We start from the raw sequence: 27,068 nt of genomic DNA, 5'->3' as shown, positions 1-27,068 counted from the left end.
TTACATATGACCAAAACTTTTTAGGGTTCTTGTTTAGATTGTTTGCCAATGTTTTATGTTCGAATTCGTTGAATGCTTCTCTCATTGCTCTCTTTACGCTCTTTTTCGCTTCGTTCAGCTTTTCCTTATCAGCTATGATTCGACTACTCTTAAACCTATGATGAAGCTTTCTTTGTTTCCGTAGTACCTTTCGTACATGATTGTTATACCACGGTGGATCTTTCCCCTCGCTTTGGACCTTAGTCGGTACGAACTTATCTAAGGCGTACTGGACGATGTTTCTGAATTTTTTCCATTTTTGTTCCACATCCTCCTCCTCAGAAATGAACGTTTGATGGTGGTCACTCAGATATTCTGCGATTTGTGCCCTATCACTCTTGTTAAGCAAATATATTTTCCTTCCTTTCTTGGCATTTCTTATTACACTTGTAGTCATTGATGCAACCACTGACTTATGATCACTGATACCCTCTTCTACATTCACGGAGTCGAAAAGTTCCGGTGTATTTGTTGCTATGAGGTCTAAAACGTTAGCTTCACGAGTTGGTTCTCTAACTATCTGCTCGAAGTAATTCTCGGACAAGGCAGTCAGGATAATGTCACAAGAGTCTCTGTCCCTGGCTCCAGTTCTGATTGTGTGACTATCCCATTCTATACCTGGTAGATTAAAGTCTCCCCCTATTACAATAGTATGATCACGAAACTTCTTCACGACGTTCTGCAGGTTCTCTCTGAGGCGCTCAACTACTACGGTTGCTGATGCAGGTGGTCTATAGAAGCATCCGACTATCATATCTGACCCACCTTTGATACTTAACTTAACCCAGATTATTTCACATTCGCATTCGCTAATAACTTCACTGGATATTATTGAATTCTTTAGTGCTATAAATACTCCTCCACCATTGGCGTTTATCCTATCCTTGCGGTATATATTCCATTCTGTGTCTAGGATTTCGTTACTGTTCACTTCCGGTTTTAACCAACTTTCCGTTCCTAATACTATATGCGCACTATTTCCTTCAATAAGAGATACTAATTCAGGAACCTTGCCCTGGATACTCCTGCAGTTTACCAATATTACGTTAACGTTTCCTGTTTTTGGTCTCTGAGGACGGACGTTCTTTATCAACGATGACAATGTCCTCTCTGGTAAGCCGTCAGGTATTTTATCGTTTCGCCCAAGGGGGGGTCCCTCTAACCTAAAAAACCCCCGTGTGCACGCCACACGTACTCTGCTACCCTAGTAGCTGCTTCCGGTGTGTAGTGCACGCCTGACCTGTCTAGGGGGGCCCTACAGTTCTCCACCCAGTAACGGAGGTCGATGAATTTGCAACCATTATAGTCGCAGAGTCGTCTGAGCCTCTGGTTTAGACCCTCCACACGGCTCCAAACCAGAGGACCGCGATCGACTCTGGGCACTATGCTGCAGATATTAAGCTCAGCTTGCACTCCGCGTGCGATGCTGGTTGTCTTCACCAAATCAGCCAGCCGCCGGAAGGAACCAAGGATGGCTTCAGAACCCAAGCGGCAGGCGTCATTCGTTCCGACATGTGCTACTATCTGCAGCCGGTCACACCCAGTGCGTTCAATAGCTGCCGGAAGGGCCTCCTCCACATTACGGACGAGACCCCCCGGCAAGCACACCGAGTGCACACTGGCATTCTTCCCCGACCTACCCGCTATTTTCCTGAGGGGCTCCATAACCCGCCTAACGTTGGAGCTCCCTATAACTAATAGGCCCGCCCTCTGTGACTGTCGGGACCTTGCCGGAGAATCGGCCACTGGCCCAACAGGCGAGGCATCTTGTGGTGGCTCGGAAACGATGTCATCACCAGTAGGAAACACCCCGTACCTGTTGGAAAGGGGTAAGGCAGCTGCCACGCGGCCAGATCCCACCTTCGCCTTTCGGCCATTTTTTTTGAGTATATTTCAGAAGAAACCGGGATTAGTAACGATGTCTGTAAATGGTGACAAAGTCGCAGGTGCTGCTGGCAAAACCAGTATGAGAATTAAAAGTCAAGTATTGGCTGAATTCAAACCTCAAGTAAGAGAATTCGATCATGATTTCCTGGACGTTCCAGATTTGAACGCTGAAATGGTTTTGGAGATCGATTGGTTGGATAAAGGAAAGGTAATTACTGACTGGAGTAATGAAGCTGTTAAAATTGACAGTAAATTCGATTATTCGGAAGTAAGATTTGAAGAAAGTGAAATCTCATAACACCCAAATTCTCAAATGTAATGAGGAACTGATTCTGAGGACGACAGTCTCTCTACAGTATATTTTTGAAATTCACCATGTTAAAAGTTTAAGTGATGATGATCATTTTCAATAAATCCCTGAGAGCTTAAGCGACCTACATCATAATAAAAATCTAATCTGTTGAAAATTTTAGAAAGAATCCAGGACGTGTTTCCATACAAATCTGGGCTAGTTGTTGTTGTTGTTGTTGTGGTCTTCAGTCCTGAGACTGGTTTGATGCAGCTCTCATGCTACTCTATCCTGCGCAAGTATCTTCATCTACCAGTACCTATTGCAGCCTACATCCTTCTGAATCTGCTTAGTGTATTCATCTCTTGGTCTCCCTCTACGATTTTTACTCTCCACGCTGCCCTCCAATACTAATTTGGTGATCCCTCGCTGTCTGAGGACATGTCCTACCAACCGATCCCTTCTTCTAGTCAAGTTGTGCCACAAACTTCTCTTCTCCCCAATCCTATTCAACACCTCCTCATTAGTTACGTGATCTATCCACCTTATCTTCAGTATTCTTCTGTAGCACCACATTTCGAAAGCTTCTATTCTCTTCTTGTCCAAATTGGTTATCGTCCATGTTTAACTTGCATAAATGGCTACGCTCCATACAAATACTTTCAGAAACAACTTCCTGACACTTAAATCTATACTAGATGTTAACAAAATTCTCTTCTTCAGAAACGATTTCCTTACCATTGCCAGTCTACATGTTATATCCTCTCTACTTCGACCATCATCAGTTAATTTACTCCCTAAATAGCAAAACTCCTTTACTACTTTAAGTGTCTCATTTCCTAATCTAATCCCCTCAGCATCACCCGATTTAATTTGACTACATTCCATTATCCTCGTTTTGCTTTTGCTGATGTTCATCTTATATCCTCCTTTCAAGACACCGTCCATTCCCTTCAACTGCTCTTCCAAGTCCTTTGCTGTCTCTGACAGAATGACAATGTCATCAGCGAACCTCAAAGTTTTTACTTCTTCTCCATGAATTTTAATACCTACTCCGATTTTTTTTTGTTTCCTTTACTGCTTGCTCAATATACAGATTGAATAACATCGGGGAGAGGCTACACCCTGTATCACTCCTTTCCCAACCACTGTTTCCCTTTCATGCCCCTCGACTCTTATAACAGCCATCTGGTTTCTGTACAAATTGTAAATAGCCTATCGCTCCCTGTATTTTACCCCTGCCACCTTCAGAATTTGAAAGAGAGTATTCCAGTTAACATTGTCAAAAGCTTTCTCTAAGTCTACAAATGCTAGAAACGTATGTTTGCCTTTTCTTAATTTTTCTTCTAAGGTAAGTCGTAAGGTTAGTATTGCCTCACGTGTTCCAACATTTCTACGGAATCCAAACTGATTTTCCCCGAGGTCCGCTTCTACCAGTTTTTCCATTCGTCTGTAAAGAATTCGCGTTAGTATTTTGCAGCTGTGACTTATTAAACTGATAGTTCGGTAATTTTCACATCCGTCAACACCTGCTTTCTTTGGGATTGGAATTATTATATTCTTCTTGAAGTCTGTGGGTATTTCGCCTGTCTCATACATCTTGCTCACCAGATGGTAGAGTTTTGTCATGACTGGCTCTCCCAAGGCCATCAGTAGTTCTAATGGAATGTTGTCTACTCCCACGGCCTTGTTTCGATTCAGGTCTTTCAGTGCTCTGTCAAACTCTTCACGCAGTATCTTATCTTCCATTTCATCTTCATCTACATCCTCTTCCATTTCCATAATATTGTCCTCAAGTACATCGCCCTTGTATAAACCATCTATATACTCCTTCCACCTTTCTGCCTTCCCTTCTTTGCTTAGAACTGGGTTGCCATCTGAGCTCTTGATATTCATACAAGTGGTTCTCTTCTCTCCAAAGGTCTCTTTAATTTTCCTGTAGGCAGTATCTATCTTACCCCTAGTGAGACAAGCCTCTACACCCTTACATTTGTCCTCTAGCATTCCCTGCTTAGCCATTTTGCACTTCCTGTCGATCTCATTTTTGAGACGTTTGTATTCCTTTTTGCCTGCTTCATTTACTGCATTTTTATATTTTCTCCTTTCATCAATTAAATTGAATATTTGTTCTGTTACCTAAGGATTTCTATTAGCCCTCGTCTTTTTACCTACTTGATCCTCTGCTGCCTTCACTACTTCATCCCTCAGAGCTACCCATTCTTCTTCTACTGTATTTCTTTCCCCCATTCCCGTCAATTGTTCCCTTATGCTCTCCCTGAAACTCTGTACAACCTCTGGTTCTTTCAGTTTATCCAGGTCCCATCTCCTTAAATTCTCACCTTTTTGCAGTTTCTTCAGTTTCAATCTGCAGTTCTGGGCTAGTTAAGAACTTCGAAAGAAATCGAAGTATTGCCACCTGAACAATATTTCGTGACACGCTAGTTGGTTCCCTTAAACTAGATGCACAGCCGAAATAGGTAAAACGATTGAAGGGGAGGTAACTGACCGGAGCAACAGTTAGTATTATAGGATTCTTACTTTTGTAAATAACAAAAAAGAGAAATGGTGATTGATGCATAAACTTTAAACAAGCTTGTAAAAAGAGAAGTAGACCGACCCAAAAATTTGCATGAAGTGTTGTAAGAATTTCATGTTGCGCGATACTTAACCAGCCTTTATTTGGTGGTTGGATACTGGCAGATTCAGTTGAATGTAGTATCTCACAAGTACACTGCATTCTTCTTTGGTCTTTGTACACCTGTTTCGGTTTTAAGCGGAGATTTAGATTTAGTAGCGGGGCAGGAACTAACTGCTAGATTGACAGTATAGGCAGACGACATATCACCACACAAGAATGGCAAGTGCATTGTCAGTTGTTAAAGTCTTCTCTGCTCTTCAAGTTGAAGAAATGACTTTAAAACTGGAGAAATTTGAATTTGTTAAAAGAGAGATAAGAATTGTGGGACATATCATCACCCTTCCTGCGACCAGAAAGGACCCACAAAAATTAAATGCTATTAAAAAATGCCGTCCACCCAAGAACAAAAAGCAACTTAAAGTTTTTCTTGAACTTTACGTGTTGTATCGCATATTTGCTGAAGGGCAAGCATTTAACAGCGCCAATTTAAACAACCTACACAGAAAAAGATGATGTTTTATTTGGGCTAAATAACATCAAGGCGATTTCGAAAATTTAAAAAATGAGCTAGTGACAAACAATGTCTTACACCATCCTGTGTTCAGGGAACCGTTTTAAATGAGTGTAGTTATCAGTGCACTGGGAATAGGTTTCAAAATTTAGCAAGACATTAGTACATAAGAATTAGACCACAAAACAATAGACTTCACAAGTAAGACTTTAAATAAATAGAAAAAGAGCTACTACAGATCGGAGAAAGAAGCCTTAGCTGTCACATGAGGTCTGCAAATATTATTCTGGGGAAATTAAATAGTCAACCACACAGACCATAAGGCATTTACATTTCTAAAAGTTTGCCACCTTTTAAGCGGCAGATTGTTCCGCTGGGCATTATACCTTCAATAGTTTGATTACGAGATCCATTACATGTAAGGCACTGACAGTTACGTAGCAGGTGCCGTATTTAGGTTACCAGAACGCCAAAGGAAGTAATGAATACAGTACTTTCCAGATAAGATTCATTATAGAAGTGACTGTGAAGAAGAAATAGAATAGTTTTGTAAAACCATGAGGCATTACCAAAAAAAGATAAAGTTCAGAAATTCATAATAGTAAATTTTGATAGCGTAAATTGCCCTCAAATATTAAGATCAGTAAGGGCGTTTTGTATAACATAAGGATACAGATAGGGAATATTGGAAACTATGTTTTCCCTCTCAGTTTGAGGCAATAGACTGCTTTCACCTTGCGTTAGTAAACTGTGGACCGACCAGGTATGTGGAATAGTTTTAGGTATAAAAGCAATGATCAGTGATGTGAGCAGGAACATAAGCGGTTGTAGCAAGTCGTATGTTATTTCCCAAACTAAGACGGCAGTAAATCGAACAAATCAACTTACACTTGGTATACTGTGGATTTGTATGCCGGCCCCATTTTGAATTCTGCAGGAAACTGTACAAATGTTTTAGTAGTATACATATGGTTTCAAGATTCGTAAAAAAGATTCTCTGCCAACAAAGCAACAGAAAAAGCAACATTTAATAGGGTGGTAATATACTTTAATGCGATAGGAAATCTAAATCAGTGCTATCAGATATTGTGTCCCAGTTTATTTCAAAGATCTGGAAAGATGAGATAGAGCTGTACAGTGTCTAAGTGAAATATGATTCAGCATACCACCCAACAAGTTGTTTGGTTGAACGCTGTATGTGTGAGCCAGGTAAACTATGCAGAACTCATTGCAACCACAACCATAATGTGTGAGGAGGATTGGTTTAAGAATTTGAGGTTGTCATTAATACCAGATGCCTCGAATCGAAGGGCTGTACACCAGAAGACAATTTGCTGATAGCAACAGGAAAAACATAATAGATGAGGCCTTAGAATTTACACTCTGTATAGACCTGGGACTGGACAGAAAAAAGGAATTAGGGACGGAAAGAATGAAGTGAAAAGCAGATGACAGATCTAAGGGACAGGATAACAAACTCAAATTTACCATGCTGAAAATCGGAAGTTTTGCTCTCATCAGCAGCCATAAGAAGCCCAGCGAATTAAATTATGAAATTTCCAGATTTAAATTTATTTGAGTTGCAAGAAACTTCTTATAGTAGTGCACACTATCTGGTGTACCCAAAATCTGTGAAGCCGTTAGATGTTCAGAAGACAGTAAACTTAAAACATTATGTAATCAGAACAGAATAAAAAACGTTTCACTTACAAAACAAGTCATGAATAATATGTATTCTCTTTTAAAATGTTTATTGTTAGGAAATGTGTTTCTAACAAATGATGTACTGTTTTGAGGACTTACTATTATAATTTTCCTAAACTGTGTCTGATGTTTTCAGATTGTCAACAATGTAACCTCTTATAGAATGAAATGGACATTCCAAAAAGCTGAAACGATATGATAGAAGTCTGCATTGCATGAAGAGTTGCAATTTAATAAAAGGCACTGTCAATATATGAAACGTGCAGCATAATTTCCTGTTAAGTGAGTAAGCAGGAAATGTGTTTCAAATGGAATGCTCAAAATATCTGTATACAGCCAATTGTTTCCTTGGTTAGATAAGATTTGTAAATAGTGTTAGTGTAGATTACGAGAAGTAATGAAATGGCAGTGAAAAAATCTATGCTTGTTGTAAGCAGTGCCGTGCTATTTTGTTGAACTGCATGAAAATTAACAAAGACGAGAGCATGTATCTGGTGAAAGTAATAATTTTTCCTCGTTGTTTTTCGTGTACACAAACTGAAATTTAAATCTTCAGTAATATTTTGAAAATTATAAAAAGTCAGACGTTAAAAAGTTCTCGTAGAGTAAAGTAAAAGAAACCAATTAAAGTTGGAGCAAAGTACACTGAACTAATTTTAAATAATGGTTAAGTAAAAATCTATGTTTTATTTCTTTCTTGTATTTAGGTTTTGCTTATTTTCTTACATATGTCACTTATATCTTTCATTAGGCCTTCTGCATGTGCCCTTCTCATGTAGGTTACCCTATGTAACAGAGGTAGTTTTCTACGATCATATATATTTTTTCAACATATAACTAAAAATATTTTTATTTAAATGTAATGACGTAATCTTTGAGGCACTGGTGTTTGTGTAAAATATATGCTGTTCTGAGGTATTTGCAATTTTTTTCTCACCCAACACTGATTGGGATGTAGTGGTGTTTTACTGATGTATCGCTAACAGGAAATATTACTGAATTATAGGGTATGTGTAACATCAATATCGATATTATCAATACTGATCTCAAACTTTCTATCTGCCTTCAGTTAATGTGACATCTGTTAACCATGCTCATTGATATATCAATTAAGTAAAAGTTTTATTTATTATTTTTGTCCAATCATATCAGTGTAATTTATTTATAGATGTACTTATAATAGTAATGTTCTGTAAAAGAATAGAAATGTTATAACTTGTAATACTGGTTCATGCACTTAGGTGTTTAATCCCATAAAAAGAAAGAAGAAAGTCTCTGTGCAACGAAACCCACGTGGCGAGAGTAGCAAACTTGGATTTGGTGGTGAAACTGCAAGATCCCTCTGTGGCAAGAGTCACTTGGTGGCTAGCATTAAAAGTATTCGCACCTTTTGTTCTGAACGAGGCAATAAAAGCAGCAAGATTATGTAATACAGCCTTGGAAATGGACGTTCTTCGGCTTGTGGTGTATGGAATGCATCGGTTAGCTCCACACTAAGAAAATCCAATGCTAAGGAGAGAATTTTCAGAGCGTGTTACACAACAGGAACCATCGGTATTTCTTCGTCCTTTTGAGTAGGCATAGAAAACTATCAGAGCCACCAGCTTCGTCAATAATATTCAGTTGAGTACTGTATAATTGCATAGAACAGTTATTTGATTTATCATCCAAATAATAACACTAATTCGTTTAAACTTGGTTTCGAAGACCCATATTTAGTCCATAGTCACCTACCTAGCAAGGGTCCCATTTCAAGCGCTGCAAAGTAACTATATTAAAAAAAGGAGTTAGCAAATTTCAGAATTGTTCAGTGAGCCTCGTTTCTATATTTAAAACACTATAAGTTTTTAATAAATTGCGGTAGTATATTTCATGATTGTTCAGTGACCCTCTTTTCTAAAATATACCACATGTTTTACATAGATGACTAGATAATGTTCCAACAGAGTACATTTGCAACGAAATGATGTAAAGTGCTTTACTTAAATGTCATTCCTATTGAAAAGTACAGCATTTAAACTTAACACTTTACTGTGTTTAGTTAAAATAATAAGTAAACTCGAAGGGTAAGCTTAAGGAATAGTTATTGCGCTGGTTTTTAAGAAACAATTTTTATAATTTTTGTGTATATAGTTGAAAGTGTTTTTCAGATTGTGCCGTAACTGAAATGTTCAGTCATGATCTGAGTCAAGTTATGGAATAATTTTTGGGTACCGAAGCTAGTTACTGAGCCGGTTTTGAACTATATGTGACAGCAACGGTACTAAACAAGTGCAACTTCCATTCTTAAGGCTAGTGTGTGCTACAACAAGCAACTGGCTGCCACTATTCAGATTTAACAGATTTAAGAACCATATGTTCACTGGAGCTATATAACAAAGCAAACAGTAAACAGAACAGCAAATATAATTACTATAATTATCTGCAAAACGTATCATCGCAGTGTACTTAAATAACTAAGCTAATAAAGGGTCTTCCTAGTAGTTATTAGTGAACTGCCATTAGTATTCGTTTACCTGTAATGGTCATTAGCTTTCTACTTTAATAAACGGGTAATAAGGGTTATTGAGAGTCACCTGTTGCAAAAACGGTTAATATCCCTTGTATGTAACATTGTTGCTAAATTGTGCTACTACCTTATATCTTATTTGAAAAACAGAATTTCAGTATCGAGTAAAGTCAGTCCATACAGTTGACTTTCTTAATGAACAGTGCTAGTACTTGGTACAACTTTGACTAATTAAGTCGGCGGCCGTTTGATTTTACGTAATTACAGTTCACAATATTACTAACAGAATTTGGTTCGATTCCAGTTTGTTTGGGTGGTGATTCCCTTCAACAGAAGTCTTTCGAGAGACGAAAAACAATCCTGTAGGTTACTGTTACACAGAGTCGTGGTCAAAATTAAAACACCGTTCACAGAAGAAACATCGTCGGTATTCTGCTCAGTTAGTAAGAGTCGGTAGTGTTATATGTCGTTCACCCATTATCTAAAATATTATATACTACTCAGCTATCTGTAGCTGCTCCTCTTCGCTTACGGCTTACAAATAGAGGTATCACAATTTTTTATTATGATGGTAATAAAAAATCTGTCTTTCGTAAGTAAATTTATTCCTGCGTATCACTGTACCAGACATGTTTCGCCTATTCATGATAGGATTCTTCATTCGTCAATAATACATGAAAAATTACATAATTGTATCTATATTTGTATGAGATTTCTACTGATTATTTGGTAATTCTGTTTGATTCTATCTCTGTTTATAATCATACAGTTGACTTTTTTTACTTACATTCATCTTTTGTCCTGTTTATGCAACAAGTTCTTGTTCCATATGTGCTAAAGTCACATAATACAGGTTCTTCCAGCAAAAAAGCCTTTGTGCATGAGTTATATTATAGTATAGGGCTACTGCACGTGCTTGCACTGCATGATTACATTCTTTACAGATGATTGAGGGATCATTGGAGGTGCAGGAGAGGAGAGTGGTGCAGGCTGTTGGTGTGGGAATGGAGCGAGTTGCGTGTCCGTGCGTGTGGGTATTATTATTTCTTTTTTAATTGCTTAATTTTACAGATTTTCAATGTTGGACTTCTGTATGAAATATATCTACTGTTGTAGAAGGCCGTGACTGTTTTTCACAGTGTAACGCTACTTTATTAGATGTTCTGCATATGTGGAATGGTCTTGTGTATGACATATTTCTGCGATTGTAGAAAGCCGTGACTGTTTTTCACATTGTAATGCTACTCTATTAGATGTTCTGCATATGTGGAATGGACACACTCACTCCTCAGTACCTGACCTTAAAAGTTTTTTGTAGTCATCCTAATATGTTTAGAATTGTAGCTGTTGCATGATATTCTTGTATTTCTGAACTGTTGCATATATCTTCCGCTAATATAAAAGTTTTTAGTTTATTTTCGCCTGAGCTGTTTGTCTTGAAGGCTATATTAATTTTATGTTCTCTGAAGGTATTACTATTTTGTGGGTGAGCTGATAATAGTATATAACGGTGTGCCATTTTATGTTGATGAGCGTCGGGTTTTTTGGTGTGTGTGTGTTTTTACCAGTATATCTGGATTGTTCTTATTTTGTTGTCTTCTGTCTGTATCCCAATTTTAATAATGACACAGGGAGACAGTATACTTTGATTCTGCCAGATTCATTTTTTGTGCTTCGTTAAGGATGATTTTTATCTTGGAAATTCGTATTGTTTAGAGGTGTTCTGCAGTCGTTATACCTAAAGTCTGGTGGATACTACTTTCTGAGGATTTGATTTCTTCTGAATTACCATGTCAGTTGCTGTCAAAGTAGTGTATTGCCTATTCTGTTTTCGTTTCCATAATGAACTGAGATATGGACTGTATGTTCTTTGTCTATCTGTGTAAACAATTCATATGTTCTTGTGGATCATCTATTAAGTATATTATATCATCTACACATCTGCACCACTAATTTACTTTAGATTCCTTTGTGTCTATTATATCTGCAAAAATTACATTTTGAATGTAACTCATTAGGATATTTGCTACTGCATATGAGACAGTGTTTCACACTAGCAAGACCTTCCTTGTAAACAGAATGTATTGTTAGACTCAAAGCAGTTTTTGTATGTTATCGCTTTTCATAATTTGTCTAAGTTCTTCTATAGTGACTTTGGTATTTGTTCGTTTCTAGTCACTTTTTATCATATGATATTTGTAGTGTCATCAAATGGGATTGAAGTTTACATATCTGACATAGCAATAGAGATCGGTTGTGCAGTTGAATGGGTGTTTGTTTCGTAATACTGTCAGTTACAGAGTGAATTGTAATGCTGGTACACACAATCACCATTCCCAACGTGATCCTTTACACACTAAGCAGTGTTGTAAATATGTTCATATCCTTCGTTATTTGGCGTTTTCTTAACCTCAAGGAACTACACCAAACAGTAACGCCATCTCATCCATACTTCACTGCTGGCACAACGTACAGGGGGCAGGTAAAATTCTCCAGCCATTCACCAAACGCAAATCCTTCCAGCAGATTACCTCAAGGTTCAAAAATGGTTCAAATGGCTCTGAGCACTATGGGACTTAACATCTGTGGTCATCAGTCCCCTAGAACTTAGAACTACTTAAACCTGACTAACCTAAGGACATCACACACATCCAAACCCGAGGCAGGATTCGAACCTGCGATCGTAGCGGTCACGCGGTCCCAGACTGAAGCGCCTAGAACCGCACGGCCACACCGGCCGGCTACCTCAAGGTATAGCGTGATTCATCGCTCAACGTCACTCATTTTTTGACGTACACTGTCCAGTGACTTGGTTCTTTATACCACCTCATGTGTCTCTCAGCAACAACTACAGAAATGTGTGGCTTGTGGCGAGCTGCTCGACCATCGTAGCCCGTTTTTTTTAACTCATTCTGCTAGCTGGACTACTTGTAACACTATGGAACTCACGAATGACACCTTTCGCTGATTTCATTCAATTTCTTACTAGCAACTTTTGCAGTGAGAGACAGTCCAGTTCAGTTCACGAGGCCTGTCTAGATATCGTCTATGTGTAGTTGTACCTTCACAACTACAAGACCAACAGTCGACCTGGGCTGCTTTAGAAAAGATGAAACGTCCCAGATGGACATTTTACTCTGTTGACATTCGGTGAATAGGGATGTCCGGATACTTTTGATGAGATCGTGTCGGGGCAAGATGCAGTAAGTGTAGTGCTAGTGGATTCTCGTTTCACTGCTTTCTTTCACTTCATTAAATTTATGTATATTAGTACGCCACACATTGTTCACACCCAATGGGGCAGAAGATAGAAAGAAGTGGAGGATATTTGAACACTTGAAATGGGTTTCTTCTCTCAGAACATCGTAGAACGTAGTTTGTTAACCATTTAAAATTGGATGATTTTTCGAACAACTGTTTCTTTGGATTTTGCCTTGTGGGGGAATCAACCCTGAAATTTTTAAATTTATTACTCTGACAGATTCTGTACATAATAATAATTTGCCATGAGAATTAATATCAACTTTTTACCTCTATTCTGACCTATTGAATATGGAATCTTAGAATTTGAGCACACCTTTCTGAACACTGGTAAAGCAAACTTTAAAAGAGAGAGGAGCTATTTTCATTCTCCAGTTAACTAAACTGTAGTTACTCTGAATGACTCCATACCTATGACCGGCAACGTCATCAGTTATTTTGCACTACTGCTGGATAAAGGCGTCCTCAAAACTCCTCATCTCACTACGGTGTTACGGCTAAGGAAGTTATCTGGACTGACTTGGCACCGCTGGAACATGTTTGCTTCTGCCGGAAACGAATTACCTCTGCTCATTTCATTGTATTAAAGGGCGGCGCCATTTTGTTTTGGCTTCGCTTGCTGCATTACAGTGGAGTGCAATGTGAGCAAGGTATGTACAAGTGCTGCAGACATGAAACTGCAAAGAAACTAACAAATAATCACGTAACTTGATTATTTCGAGACGATTATTGAAACTTCACCAAAGGTATGAACTAACAGAAATCAGAAGGACTGATTCGGCGCGATAATGTCGAAACGATGAAATTAAAGACAAGCGCTGGAACAATAGGAGTGTAATGAGGATTCCATTGTTAAAACAGAGGAGAGGGACCATAGGTGGAAGGAGTATGCTGAATACTTCTACAAGGGTTGTATGATAAGGCGATACAAGAAGAAATGGCTGTCGATGTAGATGAAATATGCATATAGGCTGAGCATACTAAAGCTTAGAAAGGCTTGAGATCAAATACGGTGCAAAGTGTAGATAAGAGGCCTTCGGATTTTCAAAGCTATTGTGTGTGTGTGGGGGGGGGGGGGGGGGGGCGGGGGGGGGGGGCAGTGGCAACCGAAGAAGTACTCAGTTTAGTGTGTTGAATCTATGCGTCTGGATACATACCGTCAGACGTTCAGGAAGATATCATCCACTTGATCCCCAAGATAGCAAGCAAGGGCACATAAGTAAAGGTGCCCATTCTCTAGTAGTTGGTGACGAGAAGTGAGGGGGGGGGGGGACTATATGTAGCGGTATAGAGAATTTTTAATATTTTGGGAGAAGAATGGGGACTTGCAAATAGCCACAAAAAAGTTTCAGTTCCGGTCCTGTTAAGAAAATTCGTAATACTGACTTTTAGATCATTTTCTTGAAAAAAAAGAACGTGATTAGTCTTTTTTTTCTTCTTTCTCTGAGAACTAGGAGGAAGGAGGGCGGGTTAGTAACTCCAACTTGCCCCCGAGAAAGCCGCCCTTACATATAAGTTAACGAGCTTTCCCATAGTCAGCTTAACCGCTCGTACATCCAGTCTTATAACGAGAGTAATGTACAGAACAACGGAAATGAAAATTGAAGATTTGTTAGACGACGATTAGTTTGCTTTCCGGAAAGATAAATGCACCAGAGAGGAAGCTGTGACATTGTGACTGATAATGGAAGCAAGTCTTAAGAAAAATATAGAGATGTTCGCAGCACCTGTCGACCTAAAAATCGAGTTCGGCAATGACAAACACGTAGTGCAAAATATACAGAGTTCTCAGAAAAGTTGGTGTGACGTATAGGAAGACGGGTGTAATACACAGTGTGTAGAAGAACCAAGAAAGAATTGTAAGAATGGAAGACCAGGAACAAAGTTTTCGTGTAAAGTAGGGTATAAGGCGCCGATACAGTCTTTCTAGCTTACCTTACAACGAAGAGGAATGACGGCCATAAAAGATAGGTTTGGCAGTGAAATTAAAATTCAAGATGAGTGAATGTCAGTGATAAGAATCTTTGGTGACACTGATATCCCAATGAGAGCAAGGAAGAATTACTGGACATACTTAATAGAATGAACAATCTACTGAGTGCAGGATATGGACTGACAAAAAACCGATGAAATATGAAAGTAATGAGGAGTAGCAGAAAAGAGTTTTATGATGAAAATGACAATACAGGCGACTTATATGCAGTGAAGTAATTCTGCTACCTTGGAAGCAAGACGGCAAACGAAGTAAGAACATAAAAATAGACTGGCATAGCCTAAGGGGACATTCCAGACCCAAAGAAAGTTTGCAGGATGGCACGCGTTGTTTTGGTATTAATCTTTGAGCTTATCAGTTGTTATTGTGTTATGTTGGAGGAAGTGAGAATAGCTCGAGGAGATTAGTTTTATTTATTTCGTAGACCACTATTTGTGTATCGTTACAAGATGGCTGACAAAGGAATACTGACTGTTGAACAGCGCGTTGACACTGTGTTATTTTTTCATGAAACGAAACGTTTGGTGCTTTCACAGAGACGGACGGTTTCGTTCACATTCTAAAACTCGATCATTTTACAAAACATTTGATAATGTTGGTTGAGTGCTCGAGAGGAAGCGTGAACGGCCTGCCAATTTTCCTTTTCCACAGAATGTCGAGGCTGTCAGAGCAGCGGTACTGAAGAGCCCAGGAAAAAAAAAAGGGAAACAGCACCACAGCTTGCCATTTTCTGACGATCTCTACAGTGAATTTTGAAAACTAATTTGCATTTGTGTCAATACAAAATAAATGAGGTGTCTAAATATTAACGACGGGTAACAAACATCGAAGAATGACGTTCGCTGAATGGGCTGTGAATTTAGGCGTGTTGTTGGAAGAGGCACATTTTCACTTTGACGGCGTTGTTAATATACAAATATGTGCTTTTGGGCCTTTTTGAATCCGAACATGCTTCATGAAAGGTGTACCAAGCTCCAAGAATTACTGTGTGGCCCGCTATCTCGAGTCAAGCGGCAATGGGGGCCATTCTTTTTTGAACATTTAGTTAAGAGTGAAAGTTCCCTAAGCACTCTCCATAATAATAGGTTGTCTGAGACATACTGCATGAAAATTTTAAGGCAGATGTCATTTCACATAGATTTCCTAATTGTTTCACATTTGGTCAATAGTGGCTAACAAAGAATATTGTTTAGAACCCGTGTGATTTTTTTCTTTGGGGATTCTGAGGGATAATATTTTTCCTAAAGATTCTCGTACGGTGATGGTACAACGACAGCTGATAATTGAGGCGTAGATATGTATCGTCGAGTAACCCAAAACATAGGAGTTCATGGTGAAGACGTTGGTAGACGTGGTAGTCGGCACATTGAACACGTATACTGTTGACATGTCGTATTTTATATTAAATTTCCTTTACTTTACGTCTATGGTCACAATTATTTTGTCAGCGGACTACGCGTTTCGGTCTGTAATGACTGTCTTCAGATCTGTTTTGAACACTAGTGCTGCTGACAAGATGACTCTTGCAAATACTGTTTTTTATATATATATATGATGATGATGGTGCTGATTTTGCATTTAACATTTGACAATGCTTCTATGGCTGCAGTACATTAGGACATGTTTTTTTTTTATAAAAGAGACCTGAAAATGGTCAATAGAGACCATAAAAAGGTTGACCATAGACGTAAAGTAACGGAAACTTATTATATATTCGGGTCACTGTTTTTATTCGCAACCATGTCGCAGCTTGTATTTCATATTGTTGTATTTTGACCCAAATATTTTTTTCAGAAACAAATGTTGAATCATCTTGTGCTATAAAAAATACTCCCTAAATCTGAGGAACAAATTTCAGAGCATGTACTTTTGAAGCACATTATTGTATGGCAGCGAACCGTGGGCTGCGGGAGAATCTGGAAAGAAGAGAAACGAAGCATTTGAGATGTGGAGTCATAGTAGAACACTGAAAATTTGGTGGACTGATATAGAAAAAGAACATATAGAAAACGCTGACAATTAAATGGACAGGATGGTAGGACACGAATTAACACATCATTGACTTCTATAGTAGTAGACTTAGCTGTAGAAGCTAAACATTTTAAGGGAGGGCAGATATTGGAATACGTGAATCAAATAATTGACGACATGGCGTGCAAGTGCTACTCTGAGATTAAGAGGTTGGCACAGGAGAGGAATTCATGGCCGGCTGCATCGAACCAGTTCGAAAAATAATGATGTTCAAATGTTCAAATATGTGAGAATTCCTAAGGGACCAAACTGCTGAGATCATCAGTCCCTAGCCGGCCGAAGTGGCCGAGCGGTTTTAAGCGCTACAGTCTGGAACCGCGCGACCACTACGGTGGCAGATTCGAATCCTGCCTCGGGAATAGATGTGTGTGATGTCCTTAGGTTGGTTAGGTTCAAGTAGTTCTAAGTTCTAGGTAGCAGAAGACCTCAGAAGTTAAGTCCCGTAGTGCTCAGAACCATTTGAACCATCATCTGTCCCTAGACTTACACACTACGCAAACTAACTTATACTAACAAGGGAACCTCCCCATCGCACCCCCCTCAGATTTAGTTATAAGTTGGCACAGTGGATAGGCCTTGAAAAACTGAACACAGATCAATCGAGAAAACAGGAAGAACTTGTGTGGAACTACGAAAGAAATAAACAAAATATACAAACTGAGTAGTACATGTGCAAGATAAGCAACATCAAGGAGGGCGACAGCTCAGCAGCGCCGTGGTCCCGTGGTCAGCGTGAGCAGCTGCGAAACGAGAGGTCTTTGGCTCAAGTCTACCTTCGACTGAAAATTTTAATTTTTTATTTTCAGACAATTATCAAAGTTCAGGCACACACACACAATCAACTTCGTTCTGCAAAATTTCAGGACATGTACAGATATGCTTAGACATATGCAGGATTTGACGGTCTACACACGAAAAAATTTAAAAGCGTTAAAAACATATGTTTTGACAGAGCACAGGGAAAACTGTGCGACTGTGAAACTGTTGCATTCATTTGTTGCAGTTTATGTGACACACTCTTACGTTTTCATCACTTTTTTGGGAGTGATTATCACATCCACAAGAAAACCTAAATCGGGCAAGGTAGAAGAATCTTTCTACGCATTCACCAAGTGCACAAGTTAGGTGGGTCGACAACATATTCCTGTCATGTGACACAAATGCAGTCGCCAGTGTCGTATAGAATATATCAGACGTGTTTTCCTGTGGAGGAATCGGTTGACCTATGACCTTGCGATCAAATGTTTTCGGTTCCCATTGGAGAGGTACGTCCTTTCGTCTACTAATCGCACGGTTTTGCGGTGCGGTCGCAAAACACAGACACTAAACTTATTACAGTGAACAGAGACGTCAGTGAACGAACGGACAGATAATAACTGCGAAAAATAAAGAAATTAAAATTTTCACTCGAAGTAGGACTTGAACCAAGGTCCTCTCTTTCCACAGCTACTCACGCTAACCACGGGACCACGGCGCTCGTGGTCTAATTTTGCATTTGATGTTACTTATGTTTCACATAGACTACACAGTTTGTATATTTTGCTTATTTTTTCATAGTTCCACACGACTTCTTCCTGTATCCTCGATTGATCTGTGTTCAGTTTTTCAAGGCCTATCCACTGTGCCAACTTATAACTAAATCTGAGGGGGGGGGGGGGGGGGGGTGCGATGGGGAGGTTCCCTTGTAAGAACAACACACTCAACCATGCCCGAGTGAGGAGTCGAACCTCCGGCGCGAGGGGCCGCGCAATCCGTGACATGGCACCTCTAATCAAGCGGCCGGCGCGGCGACTAATGATGAAAAATATTTAAACTTCAAGTTGTTTTATAATTTTTAACGTTTTTTTTGCAGCGACAGCAACTGAAATTGTTTATATAACAATATACAGCCTACATTTGCAGGTTAACTTTATCGTTTACCTAGGTTTCAACGTTATTAATAACGTCTTCTTCAGAACATAAATTATTACTTAAATGTTTGCCTAAAACAGGCCTTGTCCTAAGTCAACTTCATAAAACTTGATGCATAACCATAACGTTGAAACCTAGGTAAACGATAAAGTTAACCTGCAACTGTAGGCTGTATATTCTTATGTAACTTCAAGTTGCATTTCCTAGGCTATTAGGACGCGTAACATTTCTCTTCCGTTTCTTGTTACACAATCGACGTATCGACACCTCCGCTGGAATCAGCTGGACACTGAGCAGCGTTTCACTAGCAGGGAGCACCAGAAGGTCCGGAAAAAGTTTGCGGTCAAGGATTCTAAACGTGAACTGTGTAAGAAGATACTCAAGAGTAACATGACACTGCCTAACAACGTATAAGATTTTATCATCGTTATCCACATATATTCTACTTTGCTTTTGCAATGACTCCTGTACCTTCAGCAGCTATACTGCCGGAAAAAATTCAATACACCTAGAATCACGTTGTCGATGTTGATCAGATAACGGTATATGCCACATGGGTGATAGTAGATCAACTGATAATAGATTCAAAGTCGTCCGCGAACAAGTTAAGTAGTGTCGTAGCTACCAGACCGCCATCTGTATCTGCCCTTTAATAGGGAATGCTCACAACCAGAAGTTTCGGTGTGGTGAAAACATACGAAGCAAGGGGGCAACAGTGCCTTAGAGATGTACTCGGGATTCCTACTCCCAACTGAGCGAGTTTGAATAAATTAATATGTCAAAAATCCGCCTCAGTTGCGAAATGTTACTGGGCTTTACCCAGGTTCCAGCTAGAGTAATCTAGCCTTCTTCAGAAGCATAAAATAAACTAATACATAGAATAGGGCACTGTCAAATATACACTACTGGCCATAAAAATTGCTACACCACGAAGATGACGTGCTACAGACGCGAAATTTAACCGACAGGAAGAAGATGCTGTGATAAGCAAATGATTAGCTTTTCAGAACATTCACATAAGCTTGGCGCCGGAGGCGACACCTACAACGTGCTGACATGAGGAAAGTTTCCAATCGATTTCTCATACACAAACAGCAGTTGACCGGTGTTGCCTGGTGAAGCGTTGTTGGGATGCCTCGTGTAAGGAGGAGAAATGCGTACCATCACGTTTCCGACTTTGATAGAGGTCGGATTGTAGCCTATCGCGATTGCAGTGTATCACATTGCGACATTGCTGCTCGCGTTGGTCGAGATCCAATGCCTGTTAGCAGAATATGGAATCGGTGGGTTCAGGAGGGTAATACGGAACGCCGTCCTGGATCCCAACGGCCTCGTATCACTAGCAGTCGAGTTGACAGGCATCTCATCCGCATGGAAGCAACGGATCGTGCCGCCACGTCTCGATGCCTGAGTCAACAGATGGGGACGTTTGTATGGCACCAGCCATCTGCACGAACAGTTCGACGATGTTTGCAGCAGCATGGGCTATCAGCTGGAGACCATGCCTGCGGTTACACTTAACGCTGCATCACAGGCAGGAGCGCCTACGATGGTCTACTCAACGACGAACCTGGGTGCACGAATGGCAACACGTAATTTTTTCGGATGAATCCAGGTTCTATTTACAGAATCATGATGGTCGCATCCGTGTTTGGCGACATCGCGGTGAACCCACATTGGAGGCGTGTATTCGTCATCGCCATACTGGCGTATCACCCGGCTTGATGGTATGGGGTGCCATTGGTTACACGTCTCGGTCACCTCTTGTTCGCACTGACGGCACAATGAACAGTGGACGTTACATTTCAGATGTCTTACAACCCGTGGCTCTGCCCTTCATTCGATCCCTGCGAAACCCTACATTTCAACAGGATAATGCACGACCGCATGTTGTAGGTCCCGTACGGGCCTTTCTGGATACAGAAAATATTCGACTGCTGCCCTGGCGAGCACATTCTCCAGATCTCTCACCAACTGAAAACTTCTGATCAATGGTGGCCGAGCAACTGGCTCGTCACAATACGCCAATCACTACTCTTGATGAACTGTGGTATCGTATTGAAGCTGCATGGGCAGCTGTACCTCTACACGCCATCCAAGCGTCTCAATGCGCATGCGTATCAAGGCCGTTGTTATGGTCAGAGATGGTTGTTCTGGGTACTGATTTCTCAGAATCTATGCACCCAAATTGCATGAAAATATAATCATAATATATTTGTCCAATGAATACCCATTTATGATCTGCATTTCTTCTTGGTGTCCCAATTTTAATGGCCAGTAGTGTAAAAAGCTTAATTACTGTGGTACTATGTCAAGCTACGTTACTTAGCCGTGGATCAGGCCCGGACCCACTTCGTGGAAAGCGGTCGGTTAGCCGCGGACCTACGTTTGAGTTCCAACGTAGCGTCCGCGGCTAATCGACCGCTTTCCACGAAGTGGGGTCGGGGCTGTTCCTCGGCTAAGTAACGTAGCTTGACATGGTACCACGGTACTTAAGCTTTTTATTTTTGACTGTGCCCTATTCTGGTATGTATTAGTTTATTTTATGCCTCTGAAGATGGCTAAATTACTCTAGCTGAAACCTGGATTAAGACCAGTAATAATTCGCAACTGAGTCGGATTTTTGACATATTATCACAGTTCCTGACAGGGTTGCAACATGTTAAAAATTCTTCGAGTTTGAATACTGTCAAAACGCGGCCTTCTGAGTGACGGGATGGTCCTTTCGATGAATTGCTATACAAGTTATACGTACTGCGTTAGATGTGCAACAGTGCAGGTATCAGAAGAGACACGAACAGTCTCGCACACGTAGACGAGCGTCTACACGTCCACGCAAGAAAAACATCCACCAGTGTCATCGTATTGCACGGCAGCAGTGGCAGATCGTACAGCTACCACAGAACAGATGAGATGGCTTGTGAGTCCAGATGTGTTAATACGAACTGTTGTGAACCAGCTATTAGCAGTAAGAGAACGGGTACGCACACCTGTAGCCCGTCTTCCATTCACAGCATGAACGTTCACGTCTCGACTGGTGCCGTCAGATGGCGCGCCTTGGTTTTCAGCGGTGAAACCAGGTTCTGCCGGCATGTTTCTGATGGTCGTTAACATATACGACATAGACCTGGTGAGCAATGGGCCGCAGAGGGCACTCGTCCAAAACACACTGGCCCCATCCCATGCCTAATGGTGTGGGGTGCCACAAGATACAAATCTAGTTTATCTTTGGTGTTTCTGGGGTGGACCTTATCCAGCGGTCGGTATGTACAAACTATTCTTAGACCTCTTCTTTTGCTCGTCATGCTACAGGAATATGATGTGTTGTTCCAACAGGATAATGCTCGGCCACACGCTGCCGTGAAACTCAACGTGTTCTGCAGGACGTGCAGCAACTTCCCTGGCCACCATGGTCTCCTGGCTTGGCTACAATCGATTCCGTTTGGGGTGTGATAAAATGAGAAGTGACTCACGTGAATCCTCAACCAAAAGCTCAACACAAAACTGAAACATCATGGCCTGCCGGAGTGGTAGTGCGGTTCTAGGCGCTACAGTCTGGAGCCGAGCGACCGCTACGGTCGCAGGTTCGAATCCTACCTCGGGCATGGATGTGTGTGATGTCCTTAGGTTAGTTAGGTTTACTAAGTTCTAAGTTCTAGGCGACTGATGACCTCAGAAGTTAAGTCGCATAGTGCTCAGAGCCATTTGAACCATTTTGAAACATCATGTGAGTTGCGCCACGGCAACTTCTAGACAATACCGCCATCTAGTGGCTAATTGGCAAAACAAGCTATTTTGTAAACATCTCTCGTAACTGCAGAGAGGGAAATAAACCTGAACGGTGTACACGAAGTAAATACAATAGCGGGGTACTGGATGATATAAAATACAACAAATGAATCACTGGCTGTAGCACAAAAATTCTAGAATAAATGCATAAAGAAGACATATACGAAATAATCCATTAAATGACATTACTGCTTCCTATAATAGACACGTTATAAAACCAAAAAAGTTTTTCTAATTTACGTATATGAGCCGTAAAAAGTAGAAACAAAAGGTATCTTTGAATCCGCAACAAGTAGTTGGTACATCAAAGTGTTAGATCTCGCCAGGCAGCGGCTTTATACCACTGAAATAACTTCTTCCGCGCAACTACACCTGCTCGTTGAGAAAAAGACCGTAATTCGAAAGTAAATGCTTGGAAATTTCCAGATCCTCCAAAATATCAAGATTACGCCCATTTTTTTTTTTAAATATGCAAAATTTCCAACTTCTCGACCCCTTCAGGAGAGTGCCCTGTGATTAACAGGTGATCTGCAAAAGTAGAATTAGGGGCACACCAACAGTTTTCCCTCAGAAAATGTTCTTTACAGCGAATTGAAAAGGCACGTCCTGTTTGACCAATATAATAGGCACCGCAAGTGTCACATGAAATCTTGTACACACCAGAATTCTGCAGAGGGCTAATAGCTGACATTAAATTATGGATGACGTTTTTTCTCAAGTTGATATTTGTAGAAGAGGCAATATTACAACTGTATTAATCCGAAGAAACCTTAGAATCTGGTATGACACTGGACCTAAAAATGGAATTGAGAAGAATTTTTTCTCCGATTCTTTTGGGACGCTGAGAAAAGAACCAAGTGTAGTACCCCTCCCTCCAATCTCCTTTCTGAGGATATAATTTACCAACCGAGCTTCGTAACTATTATTCACCGCCACAATTTTAATAAGATTAATCTCCTAATTAAAGTTTTCTTTCGATAGGGAAATGGAAAGTGCTGTGTGAATAGCCGAGAAAAAGAAAGCATTTTTGTGAGACGCTGGATGCGTAGAAGAAGGTGGAACGATTTGATCAATTTGAGCCTCTTTACGGAAAATGTTTAAAAAAATATTATCATGAAGATCATTAAACAGATTGAAAATGATGTTGATCCCACCAGGAGGACATTTGTAGATTACTAATATGTCGTCAGTGTATCTACAGAAGGACGAAATGCCCAGACCTGTAGCTGAAAACGAATTGATAAAAATATCGGCGAGAATTCCGGCTAGCGGGTTCCCCATATCTAGGTTGTCATTTTGTTGGAACAGTTGGCCATTGAACTGAAAGTAATTGTACTTAAGTACAACGGTGATCAAATTCATGAAATCTGTAATTTCTTCATCACATGTATCTTTCTTAAACCTACGCAGATTTTCCTCCAGAATCTTAAGGTTTTCTTGCATTGGTGTGAAGGATTTTATGTGTAACGAAAACAATCTAGTAGCCTGGTCACAGTCTATATCCTCTACTTTGCGAACTACAGCAGCAGTGACGGAAACGCGGCGGGACCCGCGGAGCGGCCCGTGAACGACACAACGGGAGAGGACGGACACGACCAACGGAGGACTTTAAGACACAACAAGAACGGACAACAGAGTCGCGAACGAAACAAGACAACCACATCCACGCGGGTCCCGCCGCGTTTCCGTCACTGCAACCACGCGACCGTTCCGGACGCCGTTACAACACCTAACAAGCAGGTCGTGCAGAATGTCCTTGTAGACCTGAAAACTGGTTTAGATTGCATAAAATTGATAGTGAAATGCAAACTAGTATTGCTTATGATGTAACAAATATTTTTAGTAAATGTCAGGCTGCTTCCCCTAATGCCTCAAGTAATGACAAGGTCTTGATTAGAAATATTAATAAGAAACTAAAAGATAATGATGCTCTTATAACGAAAGCTGATAAGGGCTCTTCACTAGTGATTGCATATAATGAAGAATATATTACGAAAACCATGTCTTTTTTCGAAGGAAATGGTATTTCTGAACTGCAAGTCGTTCCTGCTCCCTCCCTCCAGAAAAAAATCAGATCAGCTGTGAACAACGCCAATTTCTTGCTTAAGCCATTTCACAAAAAGTCATTTATGAATATGAATCCACAACATCCCAAATTAAGAGCCCCATTTAAGATACAAAAGCTTGGCCATCCTACTCGTCCGATTTCGAACAGTCAGAACAGTGCTTATCATGAACTTGCTAGATTTTTACATGATTGGCTGAAAAAGTCTTTTGTCTTCACCCATTGCTATGCTGTCTTAAATAGTGCTGCTGTAGTTCGCAAAGTAGAGGATATAGACCGTGACCAGGCTTTAGATTGTTTTCGTTAGACATATAAAACCTTTACACCAATGTTACCGTGCAAGAAACCCTTAAGATTGTGGAGGAAAATCTACGTAGGTTTAAGAGAGGTATATGTGATGAAGGAATTACAGATTAAATGAATTTGATCACAGTTGTAGTTAAGTACAATTACTTTCAGTTCAATGGCCAACTTTTCCAACAAATTGACGGCCTAACTATGGGGAACCCGCTAGCCGGAAATCTTGCCGATATTTCTATCAATTCGTTAGAGGTGAAATTCTTTACGTTGTTTTCAGCTACAGATCAGGGCATTTTGTCCTACTGTAGATACGACGACGATATATTAGTAGCCTACAAAGGTGCTCCTGATGGGATCAACCACGTTTTCAATCTGTTTAATGATCTTCATGATAATGTTAAGTTCACTTGTGTACTAGAAAATGAAATTCGTCAATTAAAATTTCTCGATCTTACGTTGTCATTAATTAAAAACAGAATTTTCTTCAACATTTTCCGTAAAGAGACTCAAACTGATCAAATCGTTCCACCTTCTTCTACGCATCCAGCCTCTCACAAAAACGCTTTCTTTTTCTCGGCTATTCACAAAGCACTTTCCATTCGCCTCTCGAAAGAAAACTTTAATTAGGAGAAGAATCTTATTAAAACTGTGGCGGTCAATAATGGTTACGAAGCTCGCTTGGTAGATTACATCCTCAGAAAGAAGATTGGCAAGTCTTTCCTTGTAAGATCACCATCTGTTGCGTGGCACTAGAAGTCACGTCTTCAGGTAAACATATAACCAAAACACTAGAGCGGAAAAGCTAGTAACCTTTCCACCCAATATCAGTCGTCCGTCAGAACAAAACGCAGCTAAATGGCGGTATGACACTGAATAAAACAGCTGCATTCCAAAATAGTGGATGGCTCTGCTTCTCCGATCTATACGGAATTACGAATCTACTGTTTTAGCTATATATTCACCTGGTGATGTGACTTTTAGTGCCACGAAACCGGGGGTGATGCAATAGTAAAGGACTAAATACAGCTGAAGGGGTTTACTAATACCCGAGATGACGTATTTACGGATATCGATTTGTTATGACTGTTCCCAGCTTGTTGATGTAAGTATAGTTAAGCGGTGAGGCAAGAAGCAGCCATTTAAAAGCCTTCCAGACAGTTGAAATTATTTATTTTCTGTTTTGAAAGCGGTCGACAACAACATACGTGCTCTTTAATGAACTACGCATATAATATTGCAATTTACCTGCAGTGTGGTGTGATTCACACTAAAAAATACAGATGCTGACTTAGGGAACAAGTCCACTGCTCACAACTTGTCATTTAGTTCATCAAATGCGTCGATCGGGCTTTTATACATGGAGGAAAAGACTCTATCTAAGCCTAAACCCAGTGCCTTATCGGAGCTACGCCGACGTCTGCATATAATATTTTCTCTCCTTAGTTGGATACTGTCCGATGATCCACAGAACGCTGACCGCGTCGTCGTTAAGAGCGTCACCTGGTAAGACGCCACTGTCTGACGCGATCGTCACAGCCCGCAGGCGTAACGCAGTCATTTCAGGTGCGTAGTTCTCGCGCGCCCGCGAACGCTCTCGCTGGATCGATTCCGAAGCGCAGATTAATCACTAATAGCACCGCTAATACAGGCTAATGGTGCGCCACGGGCCCAACACAATTACTGCGTTACGATTGGTTTCGCTGGCTGATAAACACTGCCGACCGCACACAGCAATACGCGCCTCGCTCCACCGCAGTCCATCAACTGGTATGGCGGCCTTCAACTCTGGTCTCAATATTTCCGATGAACCACGGTGAAGTTCGATTAACTTCGAACCAGCGGGGGCTGCTCTAGGCCCAGTAGTGGGAGCGTACATGGTGGTGCCCAAGTGCGGTAGAACTGAATGCTACTTGATGCGAATAATCATCTGGGAAGAAGTACAGAATGGACAACATCAGTTCCCAATGTCTCAGATCATAGTCACCAGATGCATGGTGCACCCTGTTTCTGTAGTCATGATGGAGCCTGCATTTCTGAATTCAGTTTAAGTCCTCCAACGTTTACCTGAATAGTTGAGATATGATGGAGTTGAGCCTTTGTGTAAGAAAACAGGTAAGGAAATATCACTAAATTGCCTCCAA

The sequence above is a fragment of the Schistocerca piceifrons genome, chromosome 6 (assembly GCF_021461385.2).
Source record: "Schistocerca piceifrons isolate TAMUIC-IGC-003096 chromosome 6, iqSchPice1.1, whole genome shotgun sequence".
In the NCBI taxonomy this organism is placed as follows: domain Eukaryota; kingdom Metazoa; phylum Arthropoda; class Insecta; order Orthoptera; family Acrididae; genus Schistocerca; species Schistocerca piceifrons.
Note: the sequence above shows the minus strand (reverse complement) of the source record.